Source organism: Ammodytes marinus (assembly GCF_949987685.1).
Source record: "Ammodytes marinus genome assembly, chromosome: 8".
Taxonomy (NCBI): Eukaryota; Metazoa; Chordata; class Actinopteri; order Uranoscopiformes; family Ammodytidae; genus Ammodytes; species Ammodytes marinus.
This window is the reverse complement of record NC_137212.1, coordinates 10,385,757-10,393,643: the sequence shown is the minus strand read 5'-3', so window position 1 is coordinate 10,393,643 and position 7,887 is coordinate 10,385,757.

Sequence of the window (7,887 nt, the reverse complement as noted above, 5' to 3'; positions counted from 1 at the left end):
GTTTAACTGCAACTGTGCCTGTGTCCTTCCATTCCCTGACAACGTTCCTTACAGTAGAAATTGACAATTGAAACCTTTGGGAAAGCTTCTTGTAGCCTTCCCCTAAACCATGATAATGAATAATCTTTGTTTTTAAGATCTTTTGGGAGCAGTTGTGATGATCCCATTCTGTCTCACTTCAGCAGAGAGTCAAAGAGAAGTGCAACTTGCATTTAGGCACCTAAAATACATTTTTTCTCATGATTAAACAGACATTTCTATGAGGTTCAAGGCTTAACAACATAATCCAACCAACTTTGTGTTTAAATTCATCAGTTTTACATGCTGTTACAGGCATTAAAATCAACAAAACCATAAGGGTACCCATATTTTTGCACAGCCAGTTTTTCACATTTTATTTTATTTCATACAACCAAATACTGCTTTTCAAAAAATCTTTGTTTGGAAAACATCCCAGTACTTAGCTGTTCCTGGTAAATTAAAGACATACCACTTTTATATATTTTTTGTGAAAGCAGAGTCAATTATAATGCCGGCTGAGAGGGGTTCCCAAACTTTTTCATATGACTGTATATTACAAAGTATACAAATAATATATCTACAACACATATGGTATATGATAAAAAGAAATACATAAAATATAAAAATGCATCCAATATTTGCATTATGAAAAAAACTCAAGTATGTTTTACCTTTAGAAATAAAAAAAAGTTCCTGCAGAGCTTATTTTAGTTTGTTCGGGGTATGCATGGGGATTTTGGGCAGAATTAATCATTTTTGTTTTGTGCCTACAGGGCGTGGGTGTGACTGGGAGGAAATGTTGAAGGTGACTGTGTAATAGATGACTTGCTTTTTAAGTGACAACTTCAAATGTCAAAGAGCTTCGAGGCAAACTGCTGAAATGATCTGTTCGGCTGCCGCAGCATCTGAACACGGTCCAGTGTAATCACCATGGAAACAGTTCCTCTGGTCTTTTCCAGTGTCAAACCTTTGCTCAACACGCCCTTCTCCTCCACTGTCTCCTCTTCAGAGAAAAAAAAGACTCACACAAACTACTTACACCTGCCTGGGGCCAATGGGTGGAGCTCGGATAAAACAAGTTTGGCGGCTGTTCTTAAATGACACTAACTTTGGTTGTATCCTATTAAAGCTGGGGTGGAGGATTTGGGGAGAAAATGGCAGTTGGGATAGAGATTCAAATTCAAATACCTCAACCGCTCAACTTGTTCTCTTTGGTCCCTCCCCTATGGTCCCTCCCTGACAGGCTCTACACTAACAAAGTCGTGCCAAAGTGAATGGACAGTCCCAACAGCCAATAAGAACAGAGAATCGGAGCCTCGCTCTGATTGGTCAAAGTGTACACCTCATGTTAACTTTGACCAATCAGAAATCATATACCCCAGCTTTAACAAAGTTTAACTGGTGAAAAATGATAACTGGGAAACGTATGAAAATAGTCATTAAAGTCACTGATCTTGAAATCTGTCTGCGAAATGTTATTCATCGTTTCATGTATTATTCTGAAACAGTGGCCTCATTAGCATGTCTTATACCAATGGATAAGATTGTTTCCTAACTGCACAAATTACACATAATTAACAATTTACAGAAGCGGGAAGAGCAAGGAAAGACAGAACACATAGAAGAAAACTGCAGACGGTACATAGCAGCAAAGATAATAACAAATCCAGATTGTATATTTTCAGTTTTGCTGTCAAGACCCATCATGTCTTCTTACACTTTACAAGAATGCCCCAGGGCAGAAGCAGGTTACTAGTGTGTCAGTAGTTCTGTGTTACTCTGACCTGATACAGCCCACAGCACACATAATGTTAACAATTAAAGTAGTAAAAAAATGTATACCAATAAAAAATATATATATTTAAGAGGCAGCCAGACGCTACAATTCAAAGACAGTATTCTGATACACACTGTGCCACCCAATAAGCTCAGCAGCTATTGAGGAATGTAGCGTGTGAATGTAATTTCAGCATATGAGCAGGCAAGAGTGAAAGTACAAGAGCGAGAACACGGTTGAGTGTATTATGCAGTGTCTGTTTAACTGTTTAAGATTTGTTGCAAACATGTTGTTTTACGTTATGCCTGGCATGATGGTTTGTTTGAGTGGGTGCAAGGGAATCTGTACCCACCCTTTTTTTTGCCCTGCACTTTCATCGGTATCGACTTAGTCCTGGAGCCTTTCAGTTCTCACTGTGAGTGATTCATGAAGATAATAAGCTGCACAAAAAAAATTCTCAGGGAGAAAAATGAGTCCCACCTTACCATCATGTTATTCCCCGTGGCAAATGGTATTCATGAACACGCCTTGGCCTGTAAATGAACACAGATTCACTCCTTTGTGCCAAAACAGCATTCCACTTTGTGCCCCAATTAACAGCTCTGCAAGCTCTGGTGTCACTTCAAATGATTAAGTATTAAACTGTTACTCTTGAGTCTGCAAGAGCATGCTACATGCTTCAGAGGAAAAACTAAATGAAGACGGAAGAAACAGATTCTCATTGGCATGTGCATATTTATTCCATTGTAAAAAAGCAAATCAAACTAATCTTTTAATTAAACACATTTATTGTTCATATTCTATGTGAATAAGTTGAATTATTTTAGGGTGTGTGCATCTTAGGCGTAGTAGCAGTTACCCCACCCACTCCGTACTCCCGTCAGCAGAGACAGGACAAGGCTTGCACACCTAAAGGTCTTCCTGTGTGAGTGTGTGTGTGCGTGTGTGCATGCGTGCGTGTGTGCGATATGGGCTCTCTAATATGAAAAGGCTTGGAGATCAAATGTCAATATTTTGGGTGCAAAAACACTAAAGACTAAAATTCAATGACACAGTTGTTCTTATCGGATCATTTCCTCGACCACTCCCTGACATATTCCCACCTTGAGAACTTTAACATACATATGTGCTAATTATTCAAACCAAACCTTCCGATGTGTATTCCCACCATTGTCTATCTACATTAACCAAACATACATAAAAACCCAAACATTATCTACGTCAACAAATATGGAGATTTTCAAAATAATCCTTCAGGATATATTCCACTATAGGAATACAACAAATTCGTAAATACAAAACACAGCCCCCTTTATGTATGACACATTACAGTTATCAGAATGAGACATTAAAAATAAACGTCTGAGGATTTATCCCTCATACGTTACTCTCCTCTTCCTATCTCAGGATTAAGAGACATATTCAGAAAATGTAAAACCTTATCAAAATGGAATTCAATATTCCTTTCTTAATGCCTATCAAATCTAAATCAGGAACATAAACTTTTTTAAACGATTTTTGCAGTAGATCATGATATAAAGGACAATATACCGTAGAACAGAATTCATTTTATCCTCACAGTATTCACAGTCTTTTATCTTCAGCCACACCTCTATATAATCCCGCCACAATGTGCAAATGGGACACAGCACATCTTATCTGTGCAGAGTGATCTCTGACATTTAGGTAGATTTACTTTGTTTTGTAATTAAAGTTTCTTCATTGCTTTTTCTATTGGTGTATAACAGTTCAGTGTGTCAGATTCCGAGACATTTCTTGGTCTTTACCATGAACTAAAAATAAATAACATCAGTAACATCATTAAAATCAGCAGCAACCCGATATTTGTAAGTTAAATAATAATCAACATTATTTATACACGTTATATTTTTTAAATAAACAATATGTTCTCAGTTTTGGCTTCTTAGGAACATATTAGCATTATGGGAGTCAATTGAGGACAGCCTCAGAGTTGTGTGCCTGCACTGATGCAAAGAACAGCTAGACCTGTACTTGGCCTTCCTTTTTTATTATTATATTCAACGCCCTGCCATCACCTCCAGCTTGGCATTGTCCCACGCTCAGGTTAAGCTGATTGAACCCCCTGGGCGAATGCAGCCTCCACACCCAAGAACACACCCAAGAATGGTTTGAATTAAAGGGAGGAGTTCTTAATCTCACTATCAAACAAAACCCCCCTATTCCAACACACAAAATAAAATAAAAAAACGACTCAGACCACAAGTGCAAGTACAGACAGCCCATCTCTCCTCACACTGCGTTGAATGCTGTAATTGTTTTTTTAAGTTTCTGGTTGTCTGAGGGGACCGTCTCATCTTGTCAGATCCTTGGCATCTTTAGCCTGTGTGTATATGTGTGTGTTTGTGTGTGTGTGTGTGTGTGTGTGTGTGTGTGTGTGTGTTTTTTGGTTTCTTGTTGCTACTACCTTGCTCCACCCTTACCTGCACCACTGAGTCAGTATCAGAAAAATGCAAAGTGTGTGCAAACAGTGTCTGTGTGTGTACAACACAAATCCCCGAAAACATTCAGCGCTGAGAATTCACAAGTATTCAATAAGTTAAAAAACAAACATATAAAGGAAACAATGCTCAGTAGCTTCTATTCATTTGTAGTTGCAAGATGAAAAATATCCCAGATTCACTCTCTTTATATAGCACTTGCATTGAGTAATGCACAAAGCTTTCACATGGTCATTAAGGTTATTAGTTAAATAAAATAGTTGAAAGCATAACCTAAATAGATCTAATACGGGATTTGGAAAAGATAAAAAATCAATAAATGTTTCATGTTTATTTCTTTACGTTATATTTATATTGTTAGATAAGCCAACGTCTAGAAGATCTAAAATGGCAAATCTTAGCTTCAATATCGCAGTAAATTCTGATTAATTAATCCTGATGAAAATGATTAAATACTGGATTTGGATTCTGCAGTGATGTTCGCCCTGTGAATCGTCATTGGCTAAATTTGATTGTATTCATAAAATGATGATAATAATAGCTTTGTTTTATATAGCGTCTTTCAAGAAACCCAAAGACGCTTGATTGTTCGCTTCATGTTTTAAATACACGTTTGATGTCTTTTCCTTCCCTAAATACCAATTGATATCCACCTAAACTCAGTAAGATCCAGTTTCTGCAAACTATTTCAACATTTCTTCTTCTTTTTTAGAAAGACGCTGATTAATGTTCCTTATAAATGGACATAATTACCTCATAATCGATCCTCTCTGCACCGCCTTTCTTTTACAGGTGCCGGCATGGTTGTTACATTTGGATGCCATTACCCTTGAGGGCATTAGAGCAGAGAGAGACAACGCAGGGCCGCACCCATGCATCACTGTTAAACCGGCTCTCCTTTTACCTTCTTCTTCCTTATACGAATTCCTACCTCAACAGCATAGTAGTAAGCTTGAAGGGTAATTAAGTGGACTACAACAACCAAGTATGTTGTTAATCTTAATAATTTAATCTTCTTCATTGCAGCAATCACACGGTGGACACTGCAACTTTGGGCAGAATTGGGTGAAGACGTTCTTTCAACAGCATTAAAGTAACTTAACAGTGAAACGTATTCATAAGGATGGGTTGTCATTATATTTCTGGTTTCATTTTAATATTCATGAATCCTGAGAACAATGCCAGTCATGCGGCCGCACCCAAAACACCAGCAATTATCACTATTACTCATCATAGTCTTTATCCTTTCACTTGATGACTGAAAACTTTCCCTTGAGACAGACAGACAGACACACACACACACACACACACACACACACACACACACACACACACACACACACACACACACACACACAGACTGTTGTTTGTTTATTCTGAAGGGTTTGACAGCTGTTCATTTTTAATGGAGCACATTGAATCATAGGGAGTGAGGGGAAAGAAATCATGCGTTCTTATTCTTGTGTCTGCACCTGTGCAGGTGTGTGTGTGTGTGTGTGTGTGTTTGCATGTTTATGTGTGCGTCAGAGCCATGACCAGTTAGGGAGGATAAGAAAAACACAAGTCTCATTCGTGGCCTGAGGGACGTTGCATCAGAGGTGAAAACAGGTGACTGTGCAGAGAAACAGTGAGAACTGAGAGTAGCGCTCTGCCCAATTATAACTCTGCTGCCTGCAAGTCCTGTGTTTTTCTTTTCATGTTTATAAAATATTAGTGCTGGACTTTGACTCCATCCCCATAGATTTTACCGACGCTGTATTTTCAAAGTTGTTTCATTTATATCAAGCCCTGGCTGCAGTGGATGCTTGGTACTGGCTTGAGCTTGTGTACTTTAGACAAATGGTTACGATGAATTTAGTTCTTCTAATAGTGACTCTCCTCCTGGATGTGTGTGTGTGTGTGTGTGTGTGTGTGCATTTGTGTGTGAGAGTGCATATGATTGTATTTTGTTTGTTTTTTTGTGTATTGTCTTAGGTGTTGTTAATATGTCCTTAAACCTGTTAATTATTTAAAATGTAACCTAAACAGTGCCTCTGAGGAAACTATATTCATGAGCAGTTATAAATAAGAAAATGTGTCTTCTGTGCATGTAGCTCACTGATCCTGTGACAGAAGTGTAGCCTACCTGTGCAGCAGGGTGACATGGATATGCCTCGTGGGGGTATGGAGACAGAGGCACGGAGGGGTGGGGGGTTGAATAGGACAGAGGGGCCATCAGAGAGCTGTCACATGACACCTGAACCAATCTGGGTCACTGGTATCCAGACAAAAGACCTCCTCGTATACAGGTGAATTCTTAGAGTAGAAGTTTTTTGTGGTAAAATGTGACTTTATTCAAATACTTAAAAGGACCACAGTGGTGTTTATGCATGTCTCTGTTATCCAAAGTATGATGCAGTGTCCTGTAACACACTTCCACAGTTACTTCCACGTATTTAACTGTATGGAAAAGTTGTCACACTAGATGTCAAACACAATAAGCATCATATTGCCATGGAATGCACTAACCAGGGCCAGCTCTAGAATTTCGGAGGCCTTAGAGGGCTTAGTTTGATGCCAACAGTATAAAATATAAGCATACTTATAAATATTCTCCTTGGATGTAGAGATTTTATTCCTTTGGCTATCAAGCCCAGGTTATACAGTATTAAGCAAGTAGCTCTATAACATTTTGGTAAACTTGCAAGTGTTTAGTGTCTAGTTTAGTGTTTTGTTTAGAATGCGCACAGCTATGCCTCCCACGATGCGGCTGGGGGTCACAGTCAGGTCAGTGGTTGTTTACGGATTGGTTGGAAATTTGACATTTTTATTACAGTATAAAGGAACACCACATAATCCTCAAAGTGCTTGTTTGGTAAGGGACTGTCCACCTAAACTGTCAATGTCTCCGTTTCTCACCTTAGTCTTTTCTCTCTATTTGTTGGTGAAAGTGGAACAAAACGTTGTCGGTTTGTGTTTAGGAAGTTAAATTGTATTTCCTTAAGTTCTTGTGTGCATTGAATAAAATATCCTACAAATTATTCAGTGGTTTTGGATAGATATTCTCTTTCTTTTCATAGGTCTTGATTAGAGAGAAGCCAGTGATGCCACTCTGCGTGCGTTAAACATGTAGCTACAGCCTAGGGCATTAGCTTAGCTTATTTTAGCTTAGCATAAAGAAGCAGCTGAAGTGGGAGGAAATGAGCAGGAGTCGCAGTATCCTCTTTACAGCACTGACTTTACAGGCTGACTGGATTTAAATGGGGTTTGCGAATAAAAAATGTCCAGCAGGTGGCACCAAAAATGCCCACCTTTTGTGTAACTGATTGATGGCACCCTTGTTATTTATTTTGTCATAAATAACCAAAACTAATTACTGGACTGCTGACAGTGACATTTAATTCAATTTATCATCATTTAATTTGATGTGGTGGCGTCTGTTCTGGGCCCCAAGAATGCCTCAGCAGGCCCTGGTATGTTCTCTGTCATGGGTGTGGTCGCCACACTCTAACAGATGAAATGCACGCGCGCGCACAGGCACACACAAATTAAGTCTCACATTAATTAAGTCTCTGAATAGGAGGAGTGTTTTGAGGAGGAAGATAAAGGTGAGAGCAAGTTGTCACCTCT